The 19,244-nt window shown below is 30.9% G+C and overlaps 1 long non-coding RNA gene across 1 annotated transcript; it reads left to right on the forward strand.

Annotated features, from left to right (window-relative positions):
- The first annotated feature begins 335 nt into the window (after positions 1–335).
- LOC139526029 (uncharacterized) lies at positions 336–2,127 on the forward strand. The gene is made up of 2 exons (XR_011665095.1): positions 336–503; positions 1,976–2,127. It is a non-coding gene; the product is annotated as an uncharacterized lncRNA (long non-coding RNA).
- Positions 2,128–19,244: the final 17,117 nt, after the last annotated feature.

The raw sequence follows: 19,244 nt of genomic DNA on the forward strand, positions 1-19,244 counted from the left end.
ATAAGCATTACTGATTAATCATGAACTTCGCACCCCAGATATTGAAATATTATTTAATAATAGAAAATTCCAAAAGTTCACCCCACCCCAAAACATAATAATAGAACAAGCATGTATACAGGATCATACAGTAAATATAAAATTAAATATTTGTGAATAACCCCTTCCCCTTAAAAGATCCCTCCCCCTTTTTCCTTGAATTCTGATGTCAAATATCTTGTTTTCATTTCATTTTTTTTCTATTCTTTTTATCAATTCAAAGAGAAAAACGTATCAGTACATAAACAATGGTTGACAACTTGTAATATAAACAACGGATAGATCAATTTAAATAACGATTTAAATTTTCGCGGCACAGTAACATTTCTATTTTAAGACTATTCAGATATGCGCACGCGCATTAGTTCGTTGCCAAAGTTTGAATATCCGCTATCGAGACCACAAGTTATTTCTGCAGAGTTTTTATCAATATCTTTCCTGTATACAGCTTTTACATTTTTATCGTAAGGGACGACATCAAAAGATCGATGTAGGATAGAAAACTTAAATCAAATAGTTTGGGGTGGGGGGGTTAAAATTCTGCAAGTTTTGTATATCTAAAATCGATTTTTACATATATCCCTATTGGTAAATCAATTTTTCCCAAATTAAGTTAAGAGGGGGGGTGTGGGGGTCAGTGAAAAAACTATATGAATTAAGTTTTTTTATCCTACATTGAACTTTTGATGTCGTCCCTAAGTATTTATATTAATTGTTGTGATTACGTTATCGTATTAAAGAAATGTGAGCATATCATGTTGTTATGAAAACTGTACTGAAAAGTTGAAGTTTTACACGTGAAAAAGGGGGATGTTTAGGACAATCTAAGGATTGACCTTAGGATCAGGACAGGATCAGGATAGCATGTTACCATTCCCAAGATATCTTGCAACGTCTCAAGAATTTTCATCATTGACTATTTGAAATCATATGAATGAATCACAAGTAAAAAGAAATTTTAATCGCATAAAAAGGGGGGCTTGTTTACAAATTTGGGATGGAAAGGTCAGAAGCTATACATGACTCACCAAGTTGGACCTTAAATATTTGACTGTCAAAATTGAAGTAGAATTTGACAAGGTAATCAAACATAAAGGGATATATGAGGGTGGTAAAAAGTTATTTGCATTTATGGCCTTTTTATTTCGCGTGTTTTGGCGTTTTATTTCGCGTATTTGGTTCGACATGCATTATTTATGTTTCCTTTTATTTATTTTCCTTGTTTTGTGTGGGTACTCTTAATTTCTCGTGCTAGTCCAACATTCAAGTAAAATATAAAAGTAAACCAGGACTAAATTCGAAGTCAGTTGGGAGATTGTTTTAAATTATGTGTTCCCAGGATATAAATTGCGATCAAGTTATGAATATCCCCCCCCCCCCCCCCCCGATTCGGATGAAACATGGGAAGGGAAAAGCTGACCACAGGGTCATTGTGTCCATTATCCATTATCATGACTGTGTGATCTCTAATAACAACTGAGTAATAACTTCTAGTACTTTTTTACTTAATATTCACGATTTAATTTTTCGTGCTTCCTTTACCCCAATTTTTATTTTCATTGCAGCGGTTTTTTTATTTTTTATTTCACGTGTTTCCGTGTTAAGAACCTCCCTTTACCATCCTCAAATATGTCAATTAGACAGATATCCATGCCGCAGCACAAGTAATACAGAAAAAGACATAAGTGGATAAACCTTCAATTTGTTCAAATTAAAATGTACGTAGTATTTAGGATTTTCTTGCAGATTATAGCTTCTAGTCTATCTAAAAGGAAATGTAGTTGAGACTTCAAAGGACAACTGTTACTTACTTTAGTTTTCATCGGTTCTTTTACTTTTGATTTATACTTTAAAGTAATAACATTATGAAGATATTAACAGTTAAATGTGTTGAACAGAATTAAACTTGACAATGTTACAACTTTTGATTTTGTAGATGTCATCATGAAGACCTAGATGGAATCACGGAACAGCAATTCAAGTGTCTGACAAAACAACAAACTTTCTTAAATTGGCTCCAAAAAGACAAGGTGTGAGAAAAGAGAAGATGAAGTTTCACTATTAATAAATAAATTTATTTTAATTTTATCGTATTGAATATTTCTCTCTAATCAGTGGTTGGACATTAGAATACATGGGATAGGAAGTGTCCGAACAGCAAACTTTGTTTTATATTTTGATCACTCAGATATTTCAAATAGATATTGAGCAAAATTTGTGTATTAAGGGTTGTGCTTTCGAAATCAATGTTTTTCTTGGATGATAATTTGTGTTGTTATATGCATATCGTTAATGTTAAAAAAATCTTGGTGGTTAAATTATGGTACGTAGGAAAGCCCTCAACACACCTATTTGTTATTCAGTTGATTTGTTGTTATCATCATCATGGTCATCACACGAATGAAGTCATTCAGTTTTATTCTTGAAAATTACTGATATTTTACAAGTAATTGGCAGTCAATGACATCTATTCAAAGTTTTGTGCACCCAAACACTTTTTATTGTTGTACCTATTGTTAACAAGACGGCCATCAACCGAAAAACATTATTTATTTATCTTTGGGTTATCATAGTCTTCAACAATGAGCTAAAGCCCACACCATGTCAAATATAACCAGACAATGACTTTATTTAAAGTTCATCAAATTTGTTTTGAGATTATTTTTCAAACTTGGGTCCAATGGAGCAGTTATTGGATCAGGTTTCCTGAGGCAGAATGTTGCTATGGCATTTTGCATGTTGAGCGCCTTAAGAAGACAATAGCTTGAATATTGCTACAGTATAAAATTATGGACTGCAAGACAAAGAAAATACAGGATGAATGAAACTTATTAGTTTAGGTTGAAACACAGTTGAACACAACCACTAACCAATTTTGATTCCGTGTTGAATACTAGTATTGTATTCACCCTGAATTCAATCTGAATTCAATTAAGCTATTGGTTGAAACAATGTTGAAGCAACCATTAATCTATATAGATTCAATGTTGAACATCAACGTTGATTCAACATAGGATTTCAACGTTGATACAAATTTGCAAAATCTAATAATAATTCAACATTGATTCAACATAGAAAATAAACATTGATTCAATGTTAAATCAACGTTGTGTGCCTGCTGGGTTGGCTCTAAACATACTTTTGAATTATTAAAGAACTTATATTAAGTAAAAATAATATTTATTTCTACATTTTTTTACGATATTTTAGAGTATAAATGTTGAACAGGCGGTCTAGGGACATGTCATTTCGGTTGTTTTGGACCATTCAGGAATCAATATCTTATCAATCCCTCTAAAAAATAAACTGTTTCTTTGCTTAAAAATGTTAAATCTAATTGACAGCACAAAAAATTACTTGCAAAGATCAAACACATTTTTTTAAAAGTGGCTAGGACAAGAAAGTACGTTTTTATTGAAAAACACCCTTATCCTCATTACACATAATCTGTGTTGAAATGCGTTGAAAGCATGGGAGTTTGTAATTCTTGCTCCTATATTCGTAAATATTTTCTTCGCCTAAACTGTGATCGACGTTTATATTATTCTTACGAGTCCTGGATTATATAGTACGTATCACACCTCTTAACACATTGATCGTACGAAAGGGGGGAAAACCTTGAATGACACAGTACAAAACTCCCAGTATATGATTTTATTTTATCATGTCCATTATAACGCTTAATCTATATATTGGTTACTAAAAACATGAAATCGACAATAAAATTATACCACCAGCTATTTAATTGTACCATGTTGGTACTACTTCTACTACTTTGTGTTAGACGAAGTTCCTCAAAACAGGGACTTAGTATAGAAAGTCCCTGCCCATGCTGCCCAAAATAAGGCAATTTTGACATTTCAAAGAACTCAGGTGTTTTTCGTTTTATTTTGCCTGGCATTGTCGGTATGTTTTCGTCTTATAAGTTTGAAATCCCCATTGCACGTTATATGTTGCCTCCCTTATTGTGCAGCAGCAAATATTCCAGAAGTACGTAATAAATACTTAGGATCTCATATCATGACTAAATAATTAATCATGTTAATAAAAGTAATGAATCCTTTTTTCAGACAGGATAATATGCTCATCTCGGGGCCTTTAATAGTTAACTTACTTTGGTCTCTTGTGGAGAGTGGTCTCATTACCAATCATATACTATATTACCACATCTCCTTTTAATGGGTGCGCTCTGTTTGCACACATTTTGGAATTAAAATGTTTTACATTTGCACTCAGTTTTTGATTACATTTGCACGCATTTATTTAACAGGTTTGTTTCAATCAATCTAGATTGCCAAAATGTTCTCTTTTTATTCAAAAAAGTGTCTCGCAACCAAATTTCAGTGATTTGATACCTCAAGCTGACTTGTATAATAAAATTATATCAATGCATCAACCAAAGCTGACCATATTTACATTTTATTATGTAAATCTATATATATAACTGCATAGTACATGTAATAAATCAGCAATATTTTGATGTCAGAATGCATTGCATTATACAAATGACAGCAACATTGCAACACATCAACATAATTTCAGTGATTTGATACCTCAAGCTGACTCATATAATAAAATTATTATAACACGTCAACAAAATTTCAGTGATTTGATACCTCAAGAATGTCAAGCTGACTCATATAATAAAATTATTTTAACTCATCAACAAAATTTCAGTGATTTGATAACTCAACAATGCTTAAGCTGACTCATATAATAAAATTATTTTAATCATGTTAATGCGTCCACAAAATTTCAGTGATCTGATACCTCAAGCTGACTCATATGATAAAATTATTTTAACGTGTCAACAAAATTTCAGTGATTTGATACCTCAACAATGCTCAAGCTGACTCATATATAATAAAACTATTTTAACACGTCAACAAAATTTCAGTGATTTGATACCTCAAGCTAACTCATATAGTAAAATTATTTTAAGGCATCAACAAAATTTCAGTAATTTGATACCTCAAGCTGACTCAAATATTAAAATTACTTTAATGCGTCAACAAAATTTCAGTGATTTGATACCTCAAGCTGACTCATATGATAAAATTATTTTAACTTGTCAACAAAATTTCAGTGATTTGATACCTCAACAATGCTCAAGCTGACTCATATAATAAAATTATTTTAACGCGTCAACAAAATTTCAGTGATTTGATACCTCAAGCTAACTCATATAGCAATGTATAGTAAAATTATTTTAAGGTGTCAACAAAATTTCAGTAATTTGATACCTCAAGCTGACTCAAATAATAAAATTATTTTAATGCGTCAAACAAAACTGACCATATATATTTGCTCTTTATTATGTAAATCAATATACAAAATGATATAGAAGCAAAGTAAATCAGCAATATTTTGATGTCAGAATGGATTGCATTATATAAATTTTGTTGATTGTTGGCATGTCTTATTTTTATTCAAAATATTGTCTCGCAACAAAATTTCAGTGATTTGAAACCTCAGGCTGACCATGCTGACTCATATAATAAAATTATTTAAACATGTCAACCAAAACTGACCATATAAGCACTTAATCATATCTATTATGTAAATCTATATAGCAGCATAGCAAATCAGCAATATTTTGATTCTTTTCTGTTTACGTAATATAAAACTGTCAATGAAGTCAGTATCTGTATCTGAGACAATATCTGAAAAAGTCTAATTTTTGGAAATAAGAAAAAACAAATTTTTTTTTTTTAGACCCAGTATTTTAATAGCACAAATCGAAGAACACACATTGGGGATCTAGGAACTGTTGTCTGTAATTCAAACAATTGTTTAATAAGGAAACAATGGCTATTTTAAAAATGGTACAAAACAAATCCAGTTCTTTCCTGTTACCAAAGTGAATCAATTTTAAAAAGTTTCTAATGGGAATAAGGAATAAGTTTAAGACACTATTTGTGGTTTACTAGTATATCCTGCAATAGTTTATCAAATGCCAATTATTTATTTTAGCATTTGCAATACAAAAGGTTTAGAAATATACTTAAATATAGTCAGATATGTCGGTAACATGAAAGAATCTTGAGTAACAGCACAACGGTAACAGGACAGAGTTGGTAACAGAAAGGATTTTTCTGCTTTATTTTAAAGTTTAAGAAAAATACACCATTTTAAATTGGTCACAATTGGAAGATAACAGCAAACAATGTCATTTATCCTTTGAAACTGTATTTGCAAGATGAAAAATCTGCCTAGGTAAGGAAAAATTCTAAAATAAATTCCTTTCTGTTACTATCTACTAAACTAGAATTGCACAATGTTCTCTGCTGTTATCAAAAGCAAAAAACCTATTTTTTTATTAAATATACTGTATATTATTTAGAAATTTATTTAATATGGTAGTGATAACTTATATTAAATAAAATGGTTGGCATATAGTAGATTAACTTTTCGATTCTTCAGTGAAATTGTCTTGAACATCCTTCCTGTTACTGATGATGGTTATGCTGTTACTTTTTATCAGGTAACATGACAGAACGTAACAGAAAGGAATTACGCGATAGTTTTTGTCCTTTTTATCACATTAAATGTAAGTGTATTTCCTGTGACATATAACTTTTAAAAAGATGATATAAAAACACACTTAATGCTGTGGTGCACACTTAAAAATATTCTCAGAAAGTGTAAGAAAAGGCTGTAACAGGATAGAACACCAATAAGTATTTTTCTATAAATTCTTACCTTGGATGGGCTTGAATTTTCAAACCTGGCTGCCTTTCCAACTATTTCTTTGTACTAATGCATTCAGGAAATGATGCTCTTCACAATACATAATGGGAAAATAACTCTTGGTCTTGTAAACATTTCCACAGGTAAAAAAAAACCAGTGGTAACAGGAGGGAAATCACCCCTGGGGACAAATATTTTTTCTCTTAAAATTTGCAAAATTTTATTACATGCTATAGTTATAATATAAAAAGACAAATTAGGGGCAAGTTTATTATATAATATATAATATATGTGAGAATCGGACGCCTGTTTAATTAATTTGGATATTATTTGAATGATTTAGTTTTCAAAAAAACACAGGGGACAACATGATTTTAGGGGGGGTTGAACATTTAAATTACAATATTTTATTGGAAGAAATATAAGAATGAGTGTTTAATTGGCAGGCCATGGTGCATTATATAATTTAGTTTATACTGAAACTTAAAATTTTCAAAAAAGATGGTTGAATAAAAAAATAATTGCTGGTGAAGTGGGGGACATGGAAATTAGACTTTTTCAGATATTGTCTCATCTGTATTTCCCACTTCTGAATATGGATGGGTATGTCATTGATTCATTTTGGCTATTCTGTGATTGTTGGGTCTGCGCATAAATAAGTCGTGCTTGCTGAGGTGTGCTCATTTAAACCCAGTGGTTCAGGGTGTTTTGTAAGACTTACCATATCGCTAATCCTGGCTGAGCCGGCTGCTTGAACTTTTGATGCATATATACAGTTGGAAAGCAGGTCACGGTTTGACCCCAAGTTTATCAGCAACAATAGAGTCACGTGACCGTGAAAATTCAGTAAAAAAACGGATGAGACAAACCTCATTTTAACTCACTGAATACTATTGTTGTAATAAAAACTTATTGACCTAACTAATCTTGAGTATCCATAGTTTATTCTCGTCAAAGCTCACACATCAAATCAAAGTCCTTTATTCTTTATTTTATCTGCAAACTTGGAGTTTGGGTGAAAATTGTCAAGTCTCCTGAACGAAAAATCTAAATATTTACGAGGAAACTAAAAATGATGGGCTGAATTTAAATTTAATAAAGCATCTCATTAAGACAAACACTCGATATGAATATCTCGGCAATAGAATGTTGGATACGCAAACGTCAAATTGATTTCAAACCGAAGCGGTGGTTTTTATGCCGATTTGTGCAAGTGGTTATCTCCCCTTAATATCACAAGTCAAAAATAAAAACCCAGCAAAATGCATAAGAATACAGAATACATAAAAATTAAAAAAAGGAGTTTACTTTATTTAAAGAAAATAATCGAAACTCGATTTATAACTATGTTATGATAATATAAAGAAGAGATACTTCCCCCTATTTTTCAGAGAAGGACTATAAAATGTAAATATTAAAAGACAAAATATTACTGCAGTAAAAAAAAAACAATTCAGAAATGTGGATAATGACATCTACATGTAAATTTAAAAACCTAGCTATATTGAAAGAAATTAGATCTGGCGGATGAAATATATACTACATGTAATTTTTATATGTGGGAATGGGATCATTCCTAGCAGAATTTTTTTTAAACACTTCTGATTATATTTTTATGCAATAAAACATAGTTTATACAATTTCAATAATCTTTCTGAAAATTGATATAATTATTAAATAAATAGTACTGATCATATATATTTTATATTCTATAAAGTGTGACCAAGAGTTACAACAAATTTCTTCAAATTAAGAGAGCCTTTAAACTCAAGCCTATGTTTCTTAGTTGAACAGTAAAATACCAAAAAGGGATTTATAAGTTTTATACCAAAAATATTGACAGAAATTCTGTAAAAAAATATGCTTTAAATTATAAGTGAAAGTGACACAATTTTGAATTTCAGAATCATTATTATTGTAAAATTAAACTAAGTTTAGCTTGCACAGTAGCCCTTAGTCTTATTTCTCAGGGTATTTTATAGATTATGAAAGTAACTTTTTGGAAAAAATGGGGCTTCTTCTCTTGAACAGGTTGCTGTATCAGCATATACTTTACCTGAATACTAGTAATAGGAAATGAAATGAAACTGGTGAGACAAATTTTGTGCATTTTACTTCAATAATGATCAAAGATGCTTAAATTTGACAAGAATTTGCCATTTGAATAAATTCAATTTTGTAAGAACACATCTCTATGAATAAACTTCTTGTTTGGCTGACTTGGCTTGATAAGCTAGATTTGCTCTTATTACTATAAAATTGAGAATGAAAATATAGCTTACTAAATAAAGAGATAATAATATAAGCAAAATTTTATTAACTGACCTTCATTTTCTTTTTTCATATGTTTTTTTCCTACAGAATTTTCTTTGCAATGCATTTTCTATTGCTATTTTTGTGCTTTTGTCCATCCATACAGTATGCTATCAATAATTTGTCAGATCTGTCAGAATTTTCCAAGACGTTTAGCTTTAAACGCAATAAAGGAGGGTATGGATGGGGGGGTCTGTTATTCTGTAAACATTTAATTTTCACCCCATTTTTCTCTAATCTTTAAAAAATTAACTCTTTTTTTCTCTAATCTTCCAAAAATTAACCCTTTTATTCTCTAATCTTCTATTTTTTGGCTCATTATTCTCTAATCTTCATTTTTTAAGGGCATTATTCTTTAATCATTTAACCCCATCCAAACCCTCATAAAGAAGATCTTTGTTTGTTGTTTCACTTTTCCAATGTGTAAATTTTTACTATGCACATGACCCTGACACATATTTTGTTATATACGTTACATGACGTATGTTGAAAAAAGAAAACAATGTCACCGTCAATTTGTGTAGGGGATCAAAAGGGGTTTTAGTTACTTTAAAATACAAGTATCGTATGGAATTGTGAAAATCCACAACTTTTAATCAAAATTTCATTCATGTCTTTAATAAAATCAGTATTTTAGAGCACTTTGAAACAGGTACAATGAAAAGAAGCTAAACTTTACTGTTTTGAAGTAGAAACGTAGCTAAAACCAGATAAAAATTGACATGGCTGGTGGTCACTAAAATTGATGTATAAAAGTAAAAAATGATGGCTTCAAAACAGTGTATAAATTTAAAATAGGTTTCCCGGTTTCATTTAAGATTATAACCGTTCTTTTCTGTATTTGGATACGCAAACGTCAAATTAGGAAAAATCGATTTTTTCGGCGAACAAAAAAGATGGCTATTTTTTTTTAGAACGGACAGGATAAAGGAATAGCAATAACAAGCTATTTTTTGTAATGTTTGTATGTCGTAAAGAAATTATATTGGTCACAAAACCTACAAATTTTAAAATTTAATTGTAATAAAAGCATGACAAGTTGCAAAAAATACTTTAAACGTCAATCTTTTAGCCGATTGATTTGGCGGACTTTTTGACGTTACGGACGACTGTAGCGCCACCTAATTAATTCCCCCTGCTATTGTTGCTGATAAAGCTTGACGACAACGGACGTTTCCAAGGACTTGCTTTCCAACTGTATAACAATCACTGTTCCATGGTGGCGTCATATATTTTGTTTTATGACGTCAAAATTTTACCGGAACCTGTGTGATATCTATTAATGGCAGACAAACAGCGATAGTAAAGGTTTATAAAACTAATCCAGTAGTACATCCCCCAACAATGTGACTGACATGAGAGATTTCCTCTGTACTTTATAACTACTTTCATGAATTTATAATGAAAAAATGAGAAGTTCTCTTCTTGGAAAAGTATACTGTTACACGTAGTATATTATGTCGGTTGGTTGATTTTGTTGGTAGCTAAATTTCAAGTGGCAAATATTACATTCCTGTTCGCATATAAAGTATTTTTTCGAACGTTCACGATATCATTTATAATCCATAATGACAAATCTAACACAACTGTTCATAGTTATACAACACCTTATGTGCAATACATGTAACACTGTACAGTGTACAATTTTCTTTTGAACATTTTCTGGAAAACAGAATCGTAAATCCAAGGCAAACAAACGTGAATTACGAAGGAATATTTATGAAGAGCCTGTCAAAAATGGGGAACGAAGCGACGTTAAAAATGATGTTGATAACACATGATATAAAAAATAATGTTCCTATCGTGGATAACCTCTTTATACGGCTTCTACTTAAAACAAAATCATTTCTTTTAATTTATGATAGCGAAAGGGATAACAAGTGTCCAATCTTATAGCCATTGTTCACTATAAATAACAATATGAAAAAATAAAATAATTACTTTAATAAACACATTAAAAAAAAATCGTATTCATAGATAATATATATATATAGTCTATATTTTATACCGGGTATAGTAATTTGCTACTCTGGAAAAATATTAATTAAGATTATTATTATTGTTTATGTTTACAATCCGAAAAAATAAAATAAAAAGAACTTCGATTTCCACCAATGAAATGTCGTACACCATTCATTCACACCATTCCCGATTGCACGTTACACGATCACACTATCCCTCATACACCATTACACCATTCCCCTTACACCATACACCATAGCACCATACACCATTGCACCATACACCTTACACCATTACACTAAACACGTTTTTTTGGGAAGTTTACACCATCCAAGGGCTGTAACTTCATTGCGAATGTTTCAGAATAAAAAGTGTTTCAATGAATAGTGATCGTTTTATAAAGTAGTAAATAATTTAAGTTATTTTTTTAAAGTTACACCAAGGCACAAACATGGAGTTTCGGCACGTAACAACATGTGAAGTAATGAATTTATCAATTATACCTTTACCTTTTTTAAGATTAGCTATGTTTAAGCATTTTAACAATTTTATCTGTATAGATTTCTAGGATTTAGTGCTTGTGCAAAATAAAACGGAATTATCTTGCTCGAAATCCCACTTCCACCTCATCGTTGGTGAGCAGGGTAAATAATTGAACAAATTATAAATAAATAAGTATTATTACCTGGATTTACCTGTCAAAAAATGCGCGTAATTGTAATCAAAAGCTGCGCGCAAACGTAATGATTTTTGCGCGCAAATGTAGTGGTAATGCGCGCAAACGTAATGCACCGGGTTTCTCTGCACAGTCATAATTCCTTCACGTGCACAACAACTAAAAGGATAAGTAAAGAGAAATCTTACAGCATACTATTCATATTTGTTTGTATTCTTTTTTATATAATTTTACAGCCCATAGTTCTTTATTCCTTATAGTTTAGCAGCCGAATTTTTTCTCTATTCCATACAGATTAGCAGACAACATTTATTTTTATATTTTTTTAATCTTTCTTTATTCTTTCTTTCTTTATTTGTTTGTCAATTATTCTCTATTTTTTTTTTTATTTATATTCTTTATTTATTCATGCCCATTATTATAAACTCCATTAAAACCTAGTATATAAATATAGATAGATTAAATACATTATCCGTGTATTTTTGAAGATAAAAATCAATGACGGCCGTTGACTTTTCAAATATATAGATAAGATATAAATGAGAAACAATTTTTAATGACCAGATGTGGATTTTAGTTAATCATTTGGGGTGAAATTTTAATCATATGATATTAATTATAAGTGGTTAAAATGATTTGGAAAGCAATACTACCGAATATTTACGGTTTATATAGATAAGTAATCTAAAAACTAAAGATAATTATTTTATGTCACAGACGATATTTTTATAGTTGTTGTCCGTTAATTAAAACCAGACAAAACACTGTACACCTGTAAACATGTTATTGAAAGAAAGTGTATAAAGATAGTTACTGATTTTTTAATCACCAGATGTGCTTTATCTCTTCATCTAATTATTTAAGGTGTCATTTTAATCAGGGCCATATGATATTAATTAAGTGGTTGAAAGAAATAGAAAAGCAATACTTCTGAATGTTTCACGATTGTCATGTTAACAAGATAAGTAATCCAAAAACTAGAAATAAGAAGATAACTAGTATCTCAATTGTTTGTAAAACAATTGAAAGGTCTTTCCTGTAAAAGTGATGTTTTCGTAAGGTAATTTGTACGACCTTTCGTTTGATATACGACAAGCATACCTTCTGAAACTTTTCGCTTTTTACACTTAATGACCTCATCCGCCTACATTTTCGAGATTGGAAGTATGATATATGTAACGTAGACTTTATGATCTTTCATTTGATATGGAACAATGCCATGTTCTAGAAAGTTTAATTTTTGCACTTAATAACCCCAAACAAGATATTTTTGGTGGTCAGGAATTTGATATTTCAAATGTATATATCATGACCTTTCATTTGATATACAACAACCTTATCTTAAAAGCAAAATTTATTTTTTGCACTCAATGACCCCACCCAACCAATTTTTGGGGGACTTCAATTTAAAATTTGAAATGTACGCTTTATGTTCTTTCATTTGATATGCGACAACCTTACAATCTGAATGATTAAAATTTTTGCACTAAATGACCCAAGTAGAGTTTATTGAGACCTTCAATTTGATATATCAAATGACCCCATTTGACAAAGTGCCAAAAATGATGCAATATCAACTATATAAATAGAGAATTCTCTCTTTTTGTATTGTATTGTATTTTTGTTGTGTTTTTCTGTATTTTTTTTCTACTTAGTTATATAATGTTCAACTACGTTACGTGTATTACATATGAAATTAATAAGACTGTAAAGCCAAAACTAGATAATGGCTAATTATTGTATCAATTTAACGTCTCTTAATGTAAATGGCTTTGGAAATGATTTTAAACGCAAATCCATGTTTCTTTGGTTGAAAAAATTTCAGAGCGACATCATTTTCTTACAAGAAACACACAGTATTGAATCCTATGAAACTATATGGAAAAGGGAATGGGGTAGAGATATTTATTTTTCGCACGGGGAAACGAACTCTAGAGGTGTTGCTATTTTGTTTAACTGCTCAACCGATTATATATTAAAGGAAAAAATAGCAGATGAAAACGGAAGGTATCTCATTCTAACTGTTGAAATTGATAACACAGATTTTGTTTTTGTAAATTATTATGCGCCCACGAAAAATTTTGAAAATGAACAAATACTATATATTGAAAAAATCAAGGTTTTATTAAACGAAAGGTTAGATCAAAATCTCGTTTTGGGTGGAGATTTTAATACGATACTTAATCCATTTTTAGACAAAATGGGTGGTTCAAAATATAACACACCTGCCAAATATACGAGTAAATTAGAAGATTTTATAGAAGAATTTGAGTTATGTGATATTTGGAGGACACAAAATGTTGATTCTAGATTATATACATGGCGTCAAAGAACCCCTCTTATACAATGTCGCTTAGATTTTTGGTTGATATCGAATTTTTTGTCTAGCAGTGTTACCAAAACATCCATTGTCCCGTCTATAAAATCTGATCATAGTCTTATCAAATTGACACTGTCCGGCGAAAACTTTAGTAAGAGAGGTCCCGGTTTCTGGAAATTCAACTCGGGTTTACTGACAGATAAAAATTATGTGGATATAGTAAAAAATACTTTATCAGAATGTAATAATAAATATCACAATTTAGAAAATAAAAACTTGAAATGGGATACCATAAAAAGTGAAATAAGAGGTGCAACCGTCAAGTATTCGAAATATAAAAACATGAAATTACGGGAAAGAGAGTCCAATTTAAAAAAAACGACAAGACGAAGTTCAGAAAACTCTCTCTTGTACATATTTAGATAAAGATATAAATAATCTTTTGGTTGAATTAGACACTGTTAAAGAAGATTTAGAGCAAATAGTAAATAATAAAACAAGGGGGGCTATTATACGATCACACGCCGAGCACTGTGAAGGCAATGAAAGAAATTCAAAATATTTCTTATCTTTAGAAAAACGCAATTATAAAAATAAATGTATAAACAAATTAGTTGTAAACGACATTGAAATTGTGTCACAAGAAAAAATTCTAAACGAAGAGAGACAGTTCTATGAAAATTTGTACGCATCTAAAGAGGACCCTGATAAATATTCAGGTGATTCTAATTTTTTTGACTTAAATTTTATTCCTAAGCTTACAGATCTGGAAAAAGATATATGCGATGCAGATATTTCAGAATCTGAGTGCGTTAAAGTTTTAAAAACATTTAAGAATAATAAAAGCCCTGGTACAGACGGGCTTACTGCTGAGTTTTACAAATTTTTCTGGATTGATATAAAAAAATATGTGTTAGAAAGCTATGAATATTCCTTCGAAACCGGAACCCTCTCAATAGACCAAAGACGGGGTATTCTTACTCTTATTCCAAAGAAAGATAAAGATAGAACACTCTTGTCGAACTGGCGTCCCCTCTCTATCTTAAATTTTGATTATAAATTATTAGCCAAAGTTATTGCGGAAAGAATGAAATTATTTCTTCCAAAGCTTATAGATCCGGACCAAACGGGATATGTGGCTGGTAGATACATTGGTGAAAATCTACGACTCATTGCTGATATTATATTGTTAACTACTTTAAAGAATTATCCAGGGCTTATATTACTGGTCGATTTCGAAAAGGCGTTTGATACGCTAGAATGGAAATTTATTCAAAAAGCATTGGTTTGTTTTAATTTTGGTAGCAATTTCCGGAAATGGGTCTTAACTTTATACTCAAATATATCTAGTCTTGTCGTTAATAATGGATTTAGTTCTAGTCCATTCACAATTGAGAGAGGTGTTCGACAAGGGTGTCCTTTGTCTCCTTTTTTATTTATTTTGGCCGTTGAACTGCTGGCAATAAGTATTCGTAAGAACAATCAGATATCTGGTATAAAAATTGGGGATACTGAAATCAAAATTTCACAGTTGGCTGATGATACCACTTGTTTTTTGAAAGATGTTTTCTCCGCGCAAATTTTATTAGATTCCTTTAACGATTTTGAGAAGTGTTCAGGATTAAAAGTAAATTTTTCTAAAACCGAAGCAACATGGATTGGGAGAAATAAGTTTAACAAAGAAGGTTCCCTTCCTATTAAATGGACAGATGGTTTTAAAACCTTAGGTTTAAAATTTAATGCTTGTGAAGAAATGGTTTGTTCTAATTTAGATACATGCATAGAAAAAATGGAATCAATAATTAAACTATGGAGGATCAGAAACCTTTCCTTGATCGGAAAAATTGTAATTCTTAAATCACTTGCAATATCGAAGCTTATTTATGTCATTTCATCTACACATGTACCAAGATCTTATGTAATTAAAATACAACGGGATATTAATAGTTTTTTATGGAATGGTAGTACTCCGAAAGTTAAATCGGAAGTTATTCAAAAGTCTCCTAGCGAGGGGGGACTGAAAGCTCCAAATTTTGAAGTACAGCTGTTATCCTTTCGTATTATGTGGGTAAAAAGATTTCTATCAGAACATGACTCCAAATGGAAACATGTTTCCAAAGCATTTTTCTCCCTTTTTGATTTAGAGGACTTGTTTATGAGCAGATGTGAATTTGAGTTTTTGAATTTGAAAGCACCTCTTTTTTATATAGAAGTGCTATCTGCTTGGAAACGTTTCAAGGGTATTTTCATCCCGTTAAATGCATTTCATGTTAGAAAAGAATTTATTTGGTTCAATCCGTTTATCAAAATTGATCAAAAGAGTATTTTTTACAGATCTTGGTACATGAAAGGCATAAGGTTCATCAATGATATTGTAGATGATAAAGGCGATTTTTTGTCTCATGACGCTATTAACAAAAAATATAACCTGAATGTCACTTTTGTAGACATTCTATCTATTAAGCTTGCTATACCACGTGACTGGAAAGATTTGTTATTACAACAACACATGTCACCTAACAGCAACTCATTTGGATTCGTTTTTGAGCATGAGAATAAAAAAATGCCTATCAGTAAATCATTTGCTAAAAGTGTATATTCACTTTTTATCGATCGGGGAAGTGTTTCTCCTATTTCACAACAAAGATGGGAAGAAAGTTTTAATATAGAAATTAGTGACGAACAATGGAAAAATATTTATTCATTAGCTTTCAAATGTACTATAGAAAGCAAACTACAAGCTTTTCAATATAAATTACTACACAGAATAGTCTCACATAATTATCTTCTTGAAAAATATAAACTTTCCTTAACTAATGAATGTGCCAGTTGTAAAGAAATAGAAACTATAGAGCATAAATTTTTTGAATGTACAGAAATAAAACAATTTTGGAGAGATTTTTCAAATTGGTGGTATTCAGTTTTTGGAGAAAAACTATTCTTGAATAAAGACAGTGTCATTTTTGGTGTATTGAGTTCTGATAACTTAGTTCTAAATTATTGCATTCTACAGGCAAAATATTACATTTATTATGTAAAGAACACACAAGTAGACAGACTGTTCATATCTGTGCAAGCTTTTCTTAAATTTTTGAAAAGACGTCTGGAGATATTAGAATATTTATATATTTCTAAAGACAAACACGAGTCATTTGCCAACAGATGGGGGGAATGTATGAAAGCTATTTAATTAAATTTATTTTTTAATATTGTTATAGTATAATGTATTCCAAAGTATTCTTAAGACGTATCATATACTGAATATTCACACCACTATCTTGCAATGTTTTACTATGTCTTATTGGCATAATGTCAATAGTTTAACAATGCCATACATGTCATGTCATTCACTTATGTCTTGTAAAAATGTATGTATGCACTGTAGTTTGAACACCAAAAAGATCAATAAAAAATTAAAAAAAACTATATAAATAGAAGTTATGAAACTTAAAAAGTCAATGCAAAACATGAAAATTTCAAATTGATTTTTTGGGGTTTTTTTTTCATGGAAAGTTTTTGGTACTTGTTCAAACATATAACAATGTTAACCTCTTCAATTTTTAAAACATTTTAGGTGGTAACCTGTTGTTGATTCAGAAATACATGCCTCCGCTCGCAAAATTTCAAACTGCATTACCTCTAAAACGATCATAGATATCTCAAATCTGATAAATGATAAATGATCTGTACTTAAAGGACATCATTGTAGAAAAAAATTGGGACAATTTCAAAGTTCATCAAGGTAACAATGAGTCATCAAATATATGATGCAATAACAAAATTGAGAACCGGAAGTCGTAGAGACTTGGGACTACCACCATTCAACTCAGGACCACTTGACCTTTCAAATATCACAAGGTCAAGGTTATAGTATACTGTGAAGGTCAAGGTGAAATTTCATCATGACCTGACATTGACCTCAAATTGAAGGTCTTGAATTACTGATCATCTTTGCAGTTTATAGGAGGTTGATATCTGTTACCTTTAAAAAGATATACACACAATACTATACTTTTAAGACTCATCCCGTTGTAACTTTTGAACAGACGGTCGGACATTTTTGGGCTTATTGTATAAAATGTAGAGCTCGTCGTGAAGAACATTTTATACGCTGTATGTATGCAGCAAAGTCTTATCGTTTTTCTAATATGTAAGCTTGAAATTGCAGCGTCATTTTTTTTTTGCACTCGGTGACCTTTGACCTTGGGTGCATATTAAAGGTCATATGAATTTAAGATTATTGGTGAAGGTTCCAAGTCTCTATGACTTCCGGTTCTCGAAATAGAATTTTTAAAAAATTATTTTTAATTTTTAAAGGGAAATAACTCCTTATAAGGGATAGTAACAAATTGACTGTTTATGTTTATAAACATTGCCATCTGTTCTAATACATGCTGTCATTTTCAATTCAATTCTATCTCTAATACTTTTTGAGAAAAATGCAAATAAAAGAAATTGCTTGAAGGGGATATAACTCTCAAAGGGGATGATGAAATCCTATGCAGCCTCATATGGTAATACATCATGATGAGATCTACCTATTGACTAAATAAAGTCATGATATTTTTTAACACATTTTGGGGGGACCATGTTGAAAAAAATCAATAAAAGGGAGATTACTCCTAAAGGGGATGGTGAAATCCTACAAAAGTTCATCTGATAAAAGTTCATGTTGAGGTCTATTGATGGTTCAATTTTGGTATTGATAACTCCAATAGTAGCGGTAGGAGGGCCTGCCAAAAAAATGCTGGAAGAAAAAAAAGAAAAAAAAAACATTAGAAAAACAATAAGGTCTTTCCTCGGGAAGAGGAAAGACCTTAAATATTTTATGTATTGATATCAAACATTTGAATCCAATTATCTTTACACGTGCATCTACTTATAGTACCGCCTACTGGATTGAGTGACATTTTATCTGATTAATATAAATAGGATATCTTGGAGAATTCTTACAGTTGTTATACAGCATGTATAAGCAGTAACTATTTAAAGAGGTAGAATATTCTTTAGAGAATTATCACAGACTTATTATCTATGTGTTGGGTAAGCGTTTAGCAAAAACAAATTGCGCGTCCGTTTTGGAGGGTATACCGTCCACTTTTAAGGGTGTGACGTTACGTCCACCTTGGAGGGTAGCTTGGTCCAATATTTAGGTATAGCGCCCGCGCCTAAGCCCAACTATAGCCTCTGCACCCAAATAAGGTGTTCGTGTGAGTCATATCCTTAGGTATGCATCCCCATGTC

The sequence above is a fragment of the Mytilus edulis genome, chromosome 6 (assembly GCF_963676685.1).
Source record: "Mytilus edulis chromosome 6, xbMytEdul2.2, whole genome shotgun sequence".
Classification (NCBI taxonomy): Eukaryota; Metazoa; Mollusca; class Bivalvia; order Mytilida; family Mytilidae; genus Mytilus; species Mytilus edulis.